Genomic DNA, 16,996 nt, shown 5'->3' with positions numbered 1-16,996 from the left:
AAGGGGATGAGTAGAAATTTTTTTCCTTACAACTTCTAACCAAGTCAAGAACATTCTTAAGGAGGTAGCCACTGTTGAAGTTCAAGTCTACAATCAATAGACACCTTCATGTGAATACAGAACATTTATCCCAAGATGCAAACCACTGGTAGCACCCGAGAACAGTAGGGAGAGATGATATAACTGTGTAAGGCTATGTTCACACTTCGGCCGCAGGGTTCTGATGTGGGGGCATCAGCGCGCGCCCGCATCAGAACTCCCCATAGGACATAATGAGCCGCTTGCTTCATTGTGTGAACTGACAGGGTTCTTTGTGGCGCCGCACGGGATCCCCGCCAGAGCGTATAGAGCCTATACAGTGGACTGAGCGTATAGAACAATAGGCCATGTTCCCCTCCGCACAAAGTACGGCCATTGTTGCCGGTGGCAACAACGGCCATACTTTTATGTAGTATGAACATAGCCTTACTTTGTTAAAAAAAATTGACAAATGAAGCCAAGATTGCCATGTACAAGAATGATGACAAGAGAACTGTATAAAAAGAAAGGAAGAGCCCCAAATAAAAGTAAGCTGTATCATCTAGCAAACATGATAGAGTCAGTTTTACACACCACTTAGGGGGTGTATGGGGGAGCTAATATACACCCCTGACATCAGGCCCATTACTTAAAATTCACTTCCATTTGATGGTTATTGATCTAAAAATTAGGCTCAACCCATCTGACAATTAACTGAATTGTCAGACAAACTATAAACCCACATATTGCAAGTCGGGCACCCTAAGCTATTAAATGATAGATCTTTTGGGGGGATTGGCTACAGGTCCTCTTTAATAAATTATATTAAGTTTACTGTGTTTTAGGTTGTTACTATTTTATAGCCTGCTATACTGTTAGAAAACAATCTGCACGCCCTGCCCGCACTGTTGCCGGAACGTACGATCAACCCCTTGCCGACAATGCCCCTGACAACCACTCTGGCCGGGTGCAGGGAGTGCGCCGACAGCATCGCTGGTGACCGCCCCAGCCGGTTACTAGGGGCATGGCGGCGCTTCCTTCTGATGTAGCCGCGCCCAGGGCCTCACCAACCCCCAGCTAATTGGCATTAGGTGTTTGCGGTTGTTTGTGGTTGTCTGTGACCTCCGTCTAGTTGCATTATAAGGCCCCATAAACTTATAATGGAGTGCATTTCATGTAACTGAACAAAGATTACAGTGAGTGAAATGCAAAGCCACATTCTCCTCTGTTCCCTTCTAATAATCAGTGGTGCTCTGAACACTCACATCCCAACCAATCAAAAATTTTGACATGTCTCTCCAACATGACAAAAGTTTTGTTAAATAACAGGGATGCTTTACATCCATGATAGTCTAAGGGTATGTCCACATGTAACATATTTGCCAAATAGGCAAATTCTATGGGGCAGATATATCAATATGCCAGATAAAAGGCAGAGTTTTATGCAAAAAACTGGTGTACTGGTCAGGTCTGGTGTGGCGGTGTTATCCAGTCACAGTATGGTGGTATTGTTCAGGTTCGGTATGGCGGTGTTATCCAGTCACAGTATGGCGGTATTGGTCAGGTTCGGTATGGCGGTGTTACCCAGTCACAGTATGGCGGTATTGGTCAGGTTCGGTATGGCGGTGTTACCCAGTCACGGTATGTCGGTATTGGTCAGGTCTGCTTTGGCACTGTTACCCATTAACAGTATGTCAGTATTGTTCAGGTCTGGTATGTCGGTGTTGGTCAGGTCTGGTGTGGTGGTAAATGTGACGCCTGGAGCTATTACCTACCAATCTACCAATCCTGTGGTGAGAATTCCATCAGACACAATATGAAGACGGCTCTAATCATTGATTCAATGTGGAAATTTGTTTATGTTTTAAGCCGTTAAAAACCATGAAAAACGCGATTCAGACAATGTTTCTACATGTAGAGAAATGCATGTTGCCGAAACCAGGCTCCCATTTCTTCCCCAGTAGTCATGTGCTGTTACCAGGATTATTGGCCATACACCTATTAGTTACCACATGAGGGTCTGGTTTCAGCTGCATGTGGTGACGTACAGTAAATGTGGGAACGCGGCCTAAGACTGATCAGAAATCAATATGATGTTCAGAAAATAGAAAATCATGGTGTTAATTGGTGAGTGAAGATGGGGTGTCTGCAGGTTTAGAGCCTAGGGCAGCAGCAGCTGTACATACAGCCCTGGAGATGCACCTACTACATGCACTACTATGCACTACAGCTATATGGATGCACAGAGAAGGTTTAACTACTATATGGGGGCATGGAGCGGGCCTATTTAAACATGTGCACAGAGAAGACCTGTGCTATATGGAAGCACAGGGGGCTGTAAAACTATATAGAGGTACAGAAGGGGCTTGTCTACTATTTGGAGGCACTTATTGAACATAACTGCTTATATGGGGGCACAGGGGGCACTGATACTGTAAAAAGCAATACAGCAATACACATGGGGAGTTTGTGCAGAGATGAGGATGATGCTGGAGTGAGGAGCCTAAAATGCTTATCTTATTTTGTGGAGATGAGGCATGGGAAATTTTCATTGTGATAAAGATAAAGAAGAAAAGGAAAAGTAAAGAACTTCTATTAGCAAAAACGTCACCAATGTCACAAGACAACCACTGTGAGTTACTGGATGTAACTGCACTATAATCACTTTTAAGGTCTGCATAATCTGTGTACAGCTGGATCTACTTCTATATTGTCACTGCTTTATATAGTGGATTTTATGGTGTAGCCAGTGGCGTAGCTACCATAGAGGCAGGGTAGGCAGCGGCTATGGGGCCCGTGGGGAAGGGGGGCCTAGGGATGCACAGGGAAAATAAGAGCTGTCCTGTGTCTTTCTGCTTAACCCCTTATGTACTGGAGTGTATGGGTGACCCAGTGTTCACTTACATGCTGCAACACAAAAAAGGGTTAATAAGCAGAGGACAAAGAGATCTCTGCTTCACTGCTTGATAACCCCTGATCTCTTCTGCAGCTGCTGCAATCAAGTAGGAAAATGTGCGGACCTCCATCCAGAGGTCAGGAGTTATCAGTGCAGTGAAGCAGAGATCGTCTTGTCTTTCTTTTTAACTCTTTTTTGTGTTGCAGCATGTAAGAGAACATTGGGTCACTTACACACTGCAGTACATAAAGGGTTAAGCAGAAGGTAGTCTGTTCCTGCACCTACAGTATGTATTTAACCATAAGGGCTCCTAATGGGCCCTTATAGTTTAAATACAGTGGACTGACAGAACAAGTAGCCATTGGCTCTCTGCTCTGCCAGTAACTTTTGTAGCTGCAGGCAGGATTCTGCCACTGGTCACAAGAGATTTAATTTTTGGCCACATTACTGAGCCTATATATATGCAGTGCTTTGTGTTGTGCATAGGGGAGGGGGCTTACAGTTTCTTGCTATGGGGCCCCATGAATCCTAGCTATGCCCCTGGCTCAGGGCCGTCTTAACAGCATTATGGGCCCCTGGGCAGAGGTGCGAATTGGGCCCCCCCCCCAACCGCCACCATCAAATCCCCCACATCTTTGCATATAGTGCCCCCCATAGTAGCCAATCCCCCATATAGTGCCCCCCATAATAGCCAATCCCCCCATATAGTGCCCCCCATAGTAGCCAGTGCCCCCCATAGTAGCCAGTGCCCCTTAGTAGTCAGGCCCCCCCCATAGTAGCCAGTGCCCCCATAGTAGCCAGTGCCCCCCATAGTAGCCAGTGCCCCCTTAGTAGTCAGACCCCCCCCCATAGTAGCCAGTGCCCCCATAGTAGCCAGTGCCCCCCATAGTAGCCAGTGCCCCCTTAGTAGTCAGACCTCCCCATAGTAGCCAGTGCCCCCCATAGTAGCCAGTGCCCCCCATAGTAGTCAGTGCCCCCCATAGTAGTCAGTGCCCCCCATAGTAGCCAGTGCCCCCTTAGTAGTCAGGCCCCCCCCCATAGTAGCCAGTGCCCCCATAGTAGCCAGTGCCCCCCATAGTAGCCAGTGCCCCCTTAGTAGTCAGGCCCCCCCCATAGTAGCCAGTGCCCCCCATAGTAGCCAGTGCCCCCATAGTAGCCAGTGCCCCCCATAGTAGTCAGTGCCCCCCATAGTAGTCAGTGCCCCCCATAGTAGTCAGTGCCCCCCATAGTAGTCAGTGCCCCCCAAAACAACAAACCAGTTACTCACCCGTCCGCCGGCACCAGCAGCTCCTCTCCCGTCAGCGCGTCACTCCCGTCATCCTCCGGGCACAGGCAGCGGGGTACAGAGACGCTGCCTGTGCCGGAAGTGTCCTGCAGCCTGTATTGTGAATGATAAAGGCTGCACAACACGGGAGTGACGCGCTGACGGGAGGGGAGCTGCTGGGGCCGGCGGACGGGTGAGTAACTGGACAGCCCGCCCAGCCCGCCCCTTCTATCGCTGCTTAGCTGAGCCGATCAGAAGATCAGGAAAGTGCTGCTCATTGCACTTTCCTGGGCTTCTGATCGGCTCAGCTGAAAAGCGATAGAAGGGGCGGGCGGGGGGTCGCTCAGGGCCGCTCACTATGCATATGCATAGTGAGCGGCAATACAGGGGGCGGGCAGGACGGCTTCCTTGCGGTGCTCAGCACTGCTTGGGAGCCGTCTTTGCTTTATAGGACTTATAAAGCGAAAAAGCGTCTTTGCTCTTATAAAGCGAAAAATACAGATATGTCTCAAAGGGCAGGGGCCCCCTAGGATGCAAGGGCCCCCGGGCAACCGCCTACCCTGCCCAATGGGTAAGACGGCCCTGCCCTGGCTGTAGCAGTATAATGGTATTATGCAGCAGCAGTGAGGGGTGGAGGTTGGGGGGGGGGGTATGCAGGTTTGGAATTGGATGGCACAGCTTGGTCAAGGAAGGGGGGGCAGATTAACCACTTGCACCAGGGCTCATGAGAAGTTAGCTATGCCCCTGCCTGCAAATAAATAGGAGCTGTACATACAATAATACATCTGTTCATTTACTTTGCGACAATCAGAATGGAGAATGTAACAATAACCAAGTAAACTTATGAATTAAAACTTGCTGGAAAACAAACATGGTTTATGGGGGGAGACAAAGTATGCATACAAACTCTAAATAGGTGAGGCTAGTTACCACTGTTATTATAGGTATGTAGGACCTTGTGTGTTGACCAGCACCTTTAAACTGCTATTGTTAACTTTTAGGATTGCAGTATACTTTTAAATAATATTTTCTTTACTACAGTTTTTTTTCCTAAGATTGCTCTATAATCTGTATACATCAGATAGGAATAAAATAATTGTGGGTTAAGTGTCACTGTACAGTCCCATGAACCACAATTTGTAATCTGTCATACTCTAAGCCTTGTACTTACAATGATTATCAGTAATCTAGGTATAATAATTAGTCATTTGTGTTCATTTTTTAAAACAATATATCCACAAACAGCTCATTTCTTTGTGTCTCTGGCTGTAAAATATTCCTAGTCCAGTAGAGGGCGCAATACAACCAGAAGTTACTTTTAAGACCATTTGAAACAAGAACAGATCACATTGTAGTTGTTTATTATTTTTCCCAAACCAGTTCTGAAACATTTGTGCAGTTTGGTTGAGGCGTTATCCTGCTGAAGAGGCCACTGTCATAAGGGAATGCTGTTCCTATCAAGGGCTGTACCTAGTCTGCAACAATGTTTGGGTAGGTGGTACTTGTCAAAGTAAGTAGCAAGTACATGTGCGTTTTCCCAGCAGAACATTGTCCAGAGCATCACTGCACCTCCACCGACTTGACTCCTTTCCATAGTGCATACTGGTGCCATCACTTTTCCATTAAGTATTCATTGTATATGCTTTCCGTGGTGGACAAGGGTCATTGTGGGCATTCTGCAATGCCCAGTTTGTTCTGACAGTTTTCTGTCATTGCCAGCAATAACTTTTTCAGCAGTATCTGCTACAATGGTTCTTAAATTGCAACATCCATCAATGAGCCTTAGAAACCCATGACCGGGACCAAAACTTTGGTACACTTTTGTGTATGAGGTTCTCCCAACACTCCACCTACAGATGGTTGGGGATAAAGGACAGGCATGATGGAATTCCACTGCCTGACACCCCTTTGTTCTCAGAAAGATAAGCCGCCATTAGAAGATTCTGGCTGCGGATTACCAATCCCCATAGAGAACACAGCAATGCTTAACTGTGCCGATTGTCTATGTGTATGGGGAGGATGGGAGAGATACCTGTCAGGACAAACAGTTCTTGAAGGTTTGGCCACCTTTTAAGGGGTTGGCCAGACATAGAAATACATGGCTGCTTTATTCTAGAATCGGTTTTGGTGTGACATTGCAGCTCACTTCCATTGAAGTGAATGTAGCTCAATTGCAGTACCACATACAACCTTAGGACCAGTGTGGTGCTGTTTTTGCAAGAAAGTAACTGTGCTTTTGCTAATCCCGGAAACACCTTCAAAGGGTTTGTTTGGATTTAGAAAAAAAGGGCCTGATTACTGTTTCAGTGTCACTTTTGTCCACAGATTTTTTTGCAGCTCAACACCTATTCAAGCAAATGGCATTGCAAAGGCGGTGTTGTTTCAGGAAAAGAGGGGGGCTTATTGTAATCCTGGACAACCCAGATATCAGTATATACCGTATGCTGCTGAACTACCACAGTCAGGCACACAAACCTTTCTAACCAACATGCCTCATGGGGTTGGTCATGACCTGACCGGCTGTAATGAGAGAACAGGTAGAGGAAGGGTAAATAAAGGCTATGTTTCCTTTCAAATGCTTTTCTGTAATGATAGAGTGGAGGGGAGGAATGTACATCTGTGCGCTGTACGCTGGTACCTCCTACAGCACAAAAACCTAATCTAACCCAGCAAAAAATGTGCTCAGCAAAACTTGCAGTGGATACTATTTACTTATGCATTCCCGAGACTGTCTAGTCCCTCTTGGTTTAAGGAATGCTTTGATTCGCTCATGTGGTGAGGAAGCAGACTACATCCTTCCAAAAAAGAGTGGGCATTGACCATAAAATAGACCTACTGGGAAACTGCAGGATATGTAAGGTGAGCTATACACTTCTACAGTCCATTTCTGGGATCACAAGGAAAGCTGTATTTAAAGCTCAATTGAATATATGTGAAATGTGTTTAATATTCTTTCCGGGGTCTTGTTCTCTTCCTAAGTAAGATCATCTTTCACATCACTTCCCTGTGTCTCAAGTTCAGATACAAAAATGTCATTCTTGCTATGAAATATTCATTATGTAATGTCTTTCTGTAAAAAATAAGCAATAAATATTTTTACAGATTTCATGGGATATAGACAGTGCATTGATGAGGCCACTGATCAGTTATGGCATGGGCAGGCAGCTTTAGTAGAATATGATAAATCCGTAAAGAAATGACATAGGTAACAATTCGATTTCTTTTTCATCTTGTTCTCTTCTTCTTTTTCACCTAATCCGAAACCTCATTTTAGAGACACATTTTCAGCATTAAAGCAAATGTACAACTAGTGCATCGCTTGGGTTTTTTACATGAACAGACTGACACCGGTGATAGCGCGTGGATGCTGGTGTCGCAGTCCTTTTCTTGAACCTCCGCCCAGTTCCTGTGCACGATGGCAGGCTTTTACTAAGCACCGGTCTGAAACGAAGCACTGGAGGCCGTCCGGCCCCCAGTGTGACAGAACCCCCACCCCTCTGTGACACGGCTTCAATAGAATCAATGGAGCCGTGTCACAGAGGGGAAAGGAGATTGTCACACTGGGGGCCGGCGGACCTGCCCCCAGTGCTCCAGGATGGAGCGGTGCTTAGTAACAACCTAGCATCGTGCACAGGAACTGGGCGGCGGTTCACAAAAAGGGCTGTGCCACTGGCATGCCCGCACCAGCGTCGGTCTATTTATGTAAAAACCCCAAAGCAATTTACCTGCTGGGACATTTGCTTTAAATCCATACTAATCCCATCAGTTCACTAGATAGTAATAATATCATTAGGGAATCTGGTGCTTAGTAGGGAAGCTTTCTGTTTGTTATACATGAAGCAGCAAGTCGCGCATGTGCACCACCGCTTCATTCATTGTCTATAGAGCTGCCTTAGATAGCCAAGTGTTGTACTTCAGTATCTTTGGCAGCTGCATAGACAATGAATGGATCAGTGGCGTGGATGCGGAGCTCACCACTGCATAAAATCAGGGCCTTGTTTTATACATTGCGGGAGGTTCCCATGGTCAAAGTTATTTTAAATCTGAATACCCTTTTAACAATTTTATGACATAATAATTTTTTTTTATTAAGAAGGACATATAAAAAAGTATAAACATGTAAAGTTTATTTGTAAACAACTGAATGTATAATCCCACACAGTAAAGAGAACACAAGATATCTCCTTTGTAATACAGCTGCCACCTCTGCCACTTTACAAATTCTCTCTGCCTGTCAGTAAACCAATTCAGCAGCAGCTTAGGGAGACTTGTAAAACAGGACACAAACAGACACCCAGATTCCTGCCATGCACTCTCATTATACAGCACTCACTAAGTAAACACTTTAAGGGGTCACTCAGCCCAAGTCCAGTTTAAAGCTTAAATCCTTGTGTCAATTTGGTAGAATTAGAAGGCTATTTCATGGCTGTGGCAGACAAGGTGGTAAACATGAGTAGGTTGGAGCAGTGCAGGGCCTGCCTATGCTCCAGCACTCATGGATGACAGAGAGAAGAGGGCCGGATTTACTGTAATGATATGTTGGGAGGGGGTGGCTGAGCAGTGAGGTAATGTGCATTATTGTGTTCCCAGGAGCTGAACTTTACTTCGGGCTCACAAGGCATGTAAACCAGACACAGCTTTTGTTTGCATTCTTAGCCGAGAGTCAAGGAAATCAACGTTCACGTGTTTGTTCGACCATCTGCTGTTGTCGCAGGGAGCTTAACTTCAATAGGACATCGCATACAACCCTGCTTTTCTCTGCACAGTCCAAACTACTTTTAATGATTGAAAGAAAAAGTTTGTGTTTGTTTTATGCATGAAAAAGGAAGAACTTTATCTTATACTAGTGAAACTAGAGTTTCCTTTAAAAGAAAGAGTTCTGCAGACAATTATATGGGGGTTCTCAACTGTACAAAGCAGGGTACTATACTTACTGGTTTAGATGCCTTAGATGAAGCTTTTTGAAAACTATCATTGAATATTCAATCCAAAATCAACTTAATCATGGTTCATGTACTGGTAAAATCACATAGTAATGGCACTTTTATACAAGGGCCCCTGTCCATAGGCATAATATGGAATACTATGGAAAGCATCCATACTATATCATACAAAGGATTATATGGGCCTAGTATTCTTCATCACATTTCATATAACAAAGGACTTCTTCCTTGGGGAGAATACAGCAGCAGGCACACTGTCTACAAATCAATAAAATGAACCAACAGGGACCCCATACATTGTTGCTTCAGCTTTATGTGCCCTTAAAGAGTTTGTCCAGTGAAATTTGTTTTCTTTCAAATCAACTAGTTTCAGAAAGTTAAATAGATTTGTAATTTACTTCTATTTAAAAATCTAAAGTCGTCCGGTACTTATAAGCTGCTGTATGTCCTGCAGAAAATGTTGTTTTCTTTTCAGTCTCACACAGTGCTCTCTGTTGCCCCCTCTGTCTGAGACAGGAAATCCCCAGAGCTGGAGAGGTTTTCTATGGGGATTTACTGCTGCTCTGGACAGTTCCTGTCTTGGAGAGAGATGTCAGCAGAGAGCACTGTGTCAGACTGAAAAGAAAACAATACTCCCTGCAGGACATACAGCAGCTGATAAGTGTGGAAAGACAAGATTTTTAAATAGAAGTAAATTACAAATCTTTATAACTTTCTGAAACCAGTTGATTTAAAAAAACGATTTTCACTGGATTTTGCAAATTACACACATGTAATATTAATAGATACAAAGTAACCCATTATGGATCCATCAGAAATCAATCTAAAATCCTTCGGCCTCGATTACACATACCCATCACCATTGCAATTCATTTACTTCAGATTTTTATTGTAAAAGCATCAGACGGTACACTTTTGGGGCTGGCTGTGACGGCTCCTTTTAGCTACAACCTTACTTAATAATGAATACAATGCCATCTAATGTTTTGCCAGCTTTACATGTCAGGTAGATAGACTATTTTTATATTAGAGTATAGTGACAGAGATCATATGAATCCTTGTAGGTCTCCTTGTCTGGATTGGCTTGTTACATCTTTCCGTTTCTCTCTAAATACCAGAATGCCTCCATCCATTTACATCCTATTTACAAGATAATAAAGTGCAACCTATTAGATGATTGAGAAAGCGGGTTCTACTAGTAGTGAATTACTGTCCTAAAATACATTGGTCATGTATCTAGCTTTCCCAGGGGCATTTGTGTTCCCTGTGTTCCGCCTGGGGGTAGAATAAGCAGATAACACACCCAGCCCTGTACTGAGTGCATATTCCACATAATTACACATTGTCTCTCTCGCCTTTATCACTGACATAACTTCCAGGTCTGACAGATGTACGCTTCCTGCCTACTGACTTTTTGATCTTTTTACTTAGATCAAGTATAGATCTGTCTGGATTTATGTGACTTTCCTTGCATATGAAGAAGAATACAACACATTGTATGATTATCAAGTTTGTCTGGTTTGTTGCTTGGTCATAGACGGTATATATACACCATTTATATCTTACAGACTTTTGGGGAAATGAAATGCTATAACTTAATCTGCTTTGGTATCTATATTTTTTCCTATTTTGGTTATCTCAAAACTTTAACCAATAAGCAGTCAGATAATATTATGTTATAGTAATGTCAAATATTTACTGTACTTTCAATGTAAGTTTCTCGGTGTGCATTTCCATCAAATTATATGAGTCCACCTACAGTACCATGAAAAGACAATCTCATTAAGATGGGTCCCCATAATAACATTATACCTTCACAACTGGAGACTTCTCTTTCTCGGGCCTAGGCTTATATAATGTACCTAATATATGCACTTAGTACAAGCGGCTTTTCTTTCATGTACCATTCTTTGCTATTTTTCCAGTTTTGATTGATTCAACTATAGATGAATGCACCAACAGACGACTTTAACATCCAGGTGCACAAGTTCCTATATTGTGGCTTTAAAACAACGTGGATTATTACAGACCGGGTGAGATAGGCGCCGGGCTGCAAAGTCTTCAGTCAGTTTAATCTGTGCCTTGGGGAGGGAAATTAAGACTTCAATAAGATCTCTTTTGTGCTCATACAATACTGCCAGATCTCAGGAATTATCAGCCTCAGCCACGTCTTATTTATCAGCAGGAATATAACAATGTGTACTATGTAAAACAACTGCATCTATAACCTGTACCATGTGCTAATACTCTACAGACAGTAAATAAAGAACATGATAACTGTAATTCATGGCTAGATTCATAGGGGGAGATTTAGTAACAATTTGCGCCACTTTTTTGTAGTAGAAAAGTTGCAAAATTTTGAGCAGCCGCATAGCTGCTCAAAATCTTGCGACTTTTCCCCAGACATACACTGATCATGCCTACCTTGGCTTATGCTGAAAGTAGGCATGATTTATCATGTGTGACTAACTAAAATAGTCGCACATGGGTTGCAGACTGACTCCACACTAGAGGTGGTGTATTTCACCACCTATAATGTGGAGCTGGTATGCTCCGTGGGTCGGGTGCAGTGCACCCGGTCCACGGAGTGTAAGGGGTTAAGTAGCAATGCAGCAGCATCACTACTAACCCCTCTGTGGCTGTACAGTAAGGGGGGGTGCATAGCGCACCCCTCCTTAAACTACAGGAGCAACACTACACTACAGGAGAAAAGATTCCCTGCCCTACAGGGTTTCCCACCTAGAAGCAGAAAGCAGTCTGCTTCTGAGCGGGAAATTTAAAATCCCGGCACAGAAGTTACAGTCTGTCTCCCTGACTGGCAGTGCACCTGCACCAGCAAGGAAGGGGGTTAAGTGCACCCTTGCTCGCTGGGGCAGATGCAGTGAGCTCTCCATGGGTGGGGGGGTTGATGGCTGGGGGTTACCTGCTGCTTTGTCCACAGCTGGTAGCAGTCCTGGTATGTCCAGGTAAGCCCTGCCCCCTGTGACGTAGTCCAAACAAATCCTCTGCATGCCAGTATCTGAAAAAGAAAGGGAGAAGAAAATGCTCATTACCTAGGAGGCAAACCAGGGCCAATGAGACAATTGAGACAATGTTTAGAGCCAATTCTGAGACCATTTAGAGGCAATTCTGAGACAAACAATTCAGCACCACAGAAAATAGACCAGGTTTATCCCTGATAGTAAATTGCACTTTAAATAGACCAGTCTATTCTTGCCAAAGCAGAAATAGACCACACCTAGAAAAATCCCCTGTTGATGAACCTCCCCCATAGACTTCAGCTAAACATATGACCTGATGGCTTTCTTTCTCTTGTTGACACTTTGCACACACTGTATTGTGCAATTTCTTGAGTCATAAAATAGACGTTCCAAAAATGTACATGAAAGAAATAGAGTTTGCTTTTTTACATTTTTTAGCTATATGAATATGTATTTTGTGAGGTCATAACTCTTATGTTGGTCATATTCAATAGATTACATTAAATCTTGTATAGGGGTATTCTGATTGTACATCAATGTCTGAAATGAAGATTAAAGGGAACCTGTCACCCCAGGGCAGCCCCCCCCCAAACTAACCCCACCCCTGGACAGGGCCCCACATACATACCGGCTCCTGCGTATCCCACTGTAGCAGTGATTTCCTATTGCCATCGGACTCATCTCCGCTTATTTGCATATTGACTGCGCAGATGGGCCGACGGCGAGCTCTCCGTGATGGGACCGGCACCAGGAGCAGGACACACAGGAGCCGGTATGGATGTGGGGCCCTGTCCAGGGGTGGGGTGGATCCGAGGGGCTGCCCAAGGTGACAGGTTCCCTTTAAAATGGATTTTAACTATCCTTATCCTTTATTATCCTGGAAGGACAAGTGATGCATGAGGAACTAACATTGATCCTGAGAATAGGGCATGCATTTTTACAGACTGAGTTACCTCCTTAAAGACTGCTTTTAGAGCAGAGTGGTGGTCGGTAACCTTGACAACAACCTGTCAACAATAGTAGGGAAAAAGAGGGCATTTTAGGTGGATGCAGCATGTTTGCTAAATGAATGTACTTGCAAAAATATTTTACTTGACAAGCCCTGCAAGCATAACTATGTTAGTTGATATGGGACTACCCCTTTAACCCCTTAAGGACAGAGCCTGAAATGGCCTTGAGGGCAGAGACAAATTTTATGAATATGACCTGTGTCACTTTAGTCATTAATAACTTCGGGATGCTTTTACCTATCCGGCTGATTCTGAGACTGTTTTCTCGTGACATATTGTACTTCACATTTCTGGTAAAATGGAGTCGATACTCATAACGAATCTTTATGAAAAACACCAAAATAATGTGAAAAATTTAGAAAAAATGCATTTTTCCAACTTTGAAACCTTCCTGCTTATACAGAAAATGGTTATGCCACATAAATTATATATTAAATAGCATTAGCAACATGTCTACTTTATGTTGGCGGCATTTATTAAACTATATTTAATTTTTTTTAGACAATAGAAAGCGTAAAACATAAGCAGCAAATTACCAAATTTTCTGTAAAATTTTAAAATCAGATATTTTCAGGGACCTGTTCAGGTTTAAAGTGTATTTGAGGGGCCTGTATGTTAGAAAGCCCCACAAGGCACCCCATTTCAGAAACTGCACCCCCCAAACTCTGCAAAAGCACATCCAGAAAGTGTTTTAACCCTTTAGGGGAGTCACAGAAATAAAAGCTAAGTGTGTAAGAAATTTGAAAATTTTTATTTTCTGTGCAGATATTTTATTGTAATCCAATATTTTTCATAATGATAAACCTATTAGCAGAGAAATGCACCCCAATATTGATCGCCCCGTTTCTGCAGTTTATAGAAATACCCCATATGTGGCCCTATTGCGCTATTTGACGCAACCACAAGCCTCAGATATAAGGGAGCGCCTAGTGAATTTCAACGCCTCTGTTTTATTTGGTCATTTTTGACCATACCACTTCAGGTTGCAGAGGCTTTGGGGTGCCAAAACCTAAAAAACACCCCTAAAGGGACACCATTTAGAAAACTAGACCCCTCAAGGAATGTAACAAGGGGTGCGGTGAGCATCTGGACCCCACAGGTGCTTCACAGATTTTCAGAACAATGTGGTGTAAAAAAGGAAAAATTCTATTTTTTACACTAAAATGTTGTTCTAGCCTTCAATTTTCATTTTTACAAGGGGATAAAAGAAAAAAAAAACACCAAACGTTTCGCGCAATTTCTCCCGAGTACGGAAATACCCCACATGTGGACATAAAGTGCCAAGCGGGCGCAGGACAAGCCTCCAAAGGGAAGGAGCGCCAATTGGCTTTTGCAAGCTGGATTTTACTGGAATGGATTTCAAGGGCCATGTCGCATTTACAGAGCCCTCGTGCTGCCAAGACACTGGAAACCCCCCACAAGTGACGCCATTCTGGAAAATACACCCCTCAAGGAATCTAACAAGGGGTGCAGTGAGCATATGGACCCCACTGGTGACGGGCAAAAATGTGGAACAATGTGACGTGAAAGGGAAAATTTTCATTTTTTCACTTTCTCGGCACAAATGTGCCCGTCATCAAGGGGTCCATATCCTCACTGCAGCCCTTGTTAGATTCCCTGATGGGTGCAGTTTCCAGAATGGGGTCACTTGTGGGGGGTTTCCAGTGTTTTGGCAGCACGAGGGCTCTGTAAATGCGACATGGCGTTCATCATCCATTCTGGCCAAATCCAACCTCCAAAATCCAAATGGCGCTCCTTCCCTTCGGAGGCTTGCCCTGCACCCACACGGTGCTTTATGTCCACATGTGGGGTATTTACAGACTCAGGGGGAATTTTTCTACACATTTTGTGTGTTTTTTTCTCTTTTAACCCCTTGTGAAAATGAAAAATTTAAGGCTAAATGAACATTATAGTGTAAAAAATGTAATATTTCATTTTCACGCCATATTGTTCCACATTTGTGCCCGTCACCAGTGGGGTCCATATGCTCACTACACCCCTTGTTACATTCCTTGAGGGGTGTAATTTCCATAATGGGGTCACTTGTGGGGGCGGTCAACTGTCTTGGCAACACAGGGGCCTTTTAAATGCAACAAGGCCCTCGAAATCCATTCCAGCCTCCAAAAACCAAATGGCGCTCCTTCCCTTTGGAGGCTTACCCTGCACCCGCATGGCGCTTTATGTCCACATGTGGGGTATTTCCGTACTCAGGGGAAATTGCGCTACACATTTAGTGTTTTTTTTATCTTTTAACCCCTTGTGAAAATGAAAAAATCAAGACAAGATGAAATGATTTAGTGTAAAAATTAAACATTTTTTACACTAAATGTTGGCCTAGCCTTGTTTTTTTCCTTTTCCACAAGGGGTTAAAAAAGAAAGTGAACACAAAACGTGTAGGTTAATTTCCCCTGAGTACGAAAATACCCCACATGTGGGCATAATGTGCCATATGGGCACAGGGCAAGCCACCAAAGGGACAGAGCGCCATTTAGAGGCTGGAATGGAGGATGGAGGCCATGTCGCAATTACAAAGCTCCTGTGCTGCCAAGACAGTAGAAACCCCCCACAAGTGACCCCATTCTGGAAACTACACCCCATAAGGAATCCAACAAGGGGTACAGTGAGCATATGGACCCCACTGGTGACGGGCACTTATGTAGAACATGTGCCGAGAAAATATAAAATACAATTTTTTCATTTTCACGCCACAAATGTGCCCGTCACCAGGGGGCCATATCCCCACTGCCCCCCATTGTTAGATTCCTTATGGGGTGTAGTTTCCATAATGGGGTCACTTGTGGGGGGTTTTTTCTGTCCCGGCAGCACAGAGGCTCTGTAATTGCATCATGGCATCCTCTAATGGGAATGGCGGCCATGCCAATTTAGCTGGGGAAAAGGAACAATTCTAATTTATTTGGGGGTATTAGGCCAATTATTAGTTTATAAGGTTGAAAATGACAGGTGTCCATCAAATTCAACCTGTGTTGATCCAGAGGAAGGCAAAAAACCTTTGTGAGGCAGACGACAGTAGCCTCATCACAGGGGAAAAATTCCTTCCCGACTCCATAATGGCGATCAGAATAATCCCCGGATCAACGTGACCCCTGAAATAGGAATAAGGGACAGAATTTAGAAAATGTGGAACCCCAATGACGTGTGGTACGCCTTTGAGCGATCCAGTATGCAAAGGCCGGGGGGATCAGGACAAGTGTCACACGGGAAAATGGTGTCCTTCCTGATCCCCTTGTTGTGCCACACTCTGCACTTCTTCTGGGGTCTCCTGTTTTCCAGTGTGGGGGACGTCACCTGGAAAATGTTGCCCTGGTGCGATACGGGGTCCTTCATATCCAGAAGCGCTGGGACCACTCCATGGCTGCTAAATATTAGGGCTCTATTACTGCTTCTGATATTTTCGGATTGTGCCGCAAGCTACCGTAGCTCGGGCAGCGAGGGACCAGAAGAGGGGGGTGCTGGTATAAAAGTTATCCCTTTACAGGTGGTAACCTTTATCCATCAGTGGGAAGATCAGTTCCCGGACGATCTTCCCACTAACTCTGAGGACGGGAGGGGGGGAGTGGGTTCATCTGGGGGCATCTGGGGCTGGATTCGGGTGTCCCTTCCTTCATACACTGTAATGGAACCTGCACACTGCGGAATGGCGAAGGATAACCCTTTGTGCATTCCGCAGCTGGCACCCGCCGGCGAACTGATGCAGGAATGCATCTCCGCTCGTGTCACACTCCATTCTATGCACAGGCGGATTCCGCCCTCTGTCCAAAGAATGAACGTGTTCATTCTTTGGATGGACAACGGAATCTGCCCGTGCATAGAATGGAGTCTATGACACGGGCGGAGACGCACGCCTGCATCAGTCCGCCGGCGGG

At 44.4% G+C, this 16,996-nt stretch overlaps 1 protein-coding gene across 3 annotated transcripts in view; it reads left to right on the top strand.

Annotated features, from left to right (window-relative positions):
* Positions 1 to 16,996, top strand: part of DLGAP1 (DLG associated protein 1) — a 172,098-nt gene that overhangs the window by 91,671 nt on the left and 63,431 nt on the right. The window lies entirely within an intron of this gene.

This window comes from Dendropsophus ebraccatus, chromosome 2 (assembly GCF_027789765.1).
Source record: "Dendropsophus ebraccatus isolate aDenEbr1 chromosome 2, aDenEbr1.pat, whole genome shotgun sequence".
Lineage (NCBI taxonomy): Eukaryota > Metazoa > Chordata > Amphibia > Anura > Hylidae > Dendropsophus > Dendropsophus ebraccatus.
The sequence above is the reverse complement of the archived record's forward strand: the minus strand, read 5'-3'. Positions and strand labels throughout refer to the sequence as shown.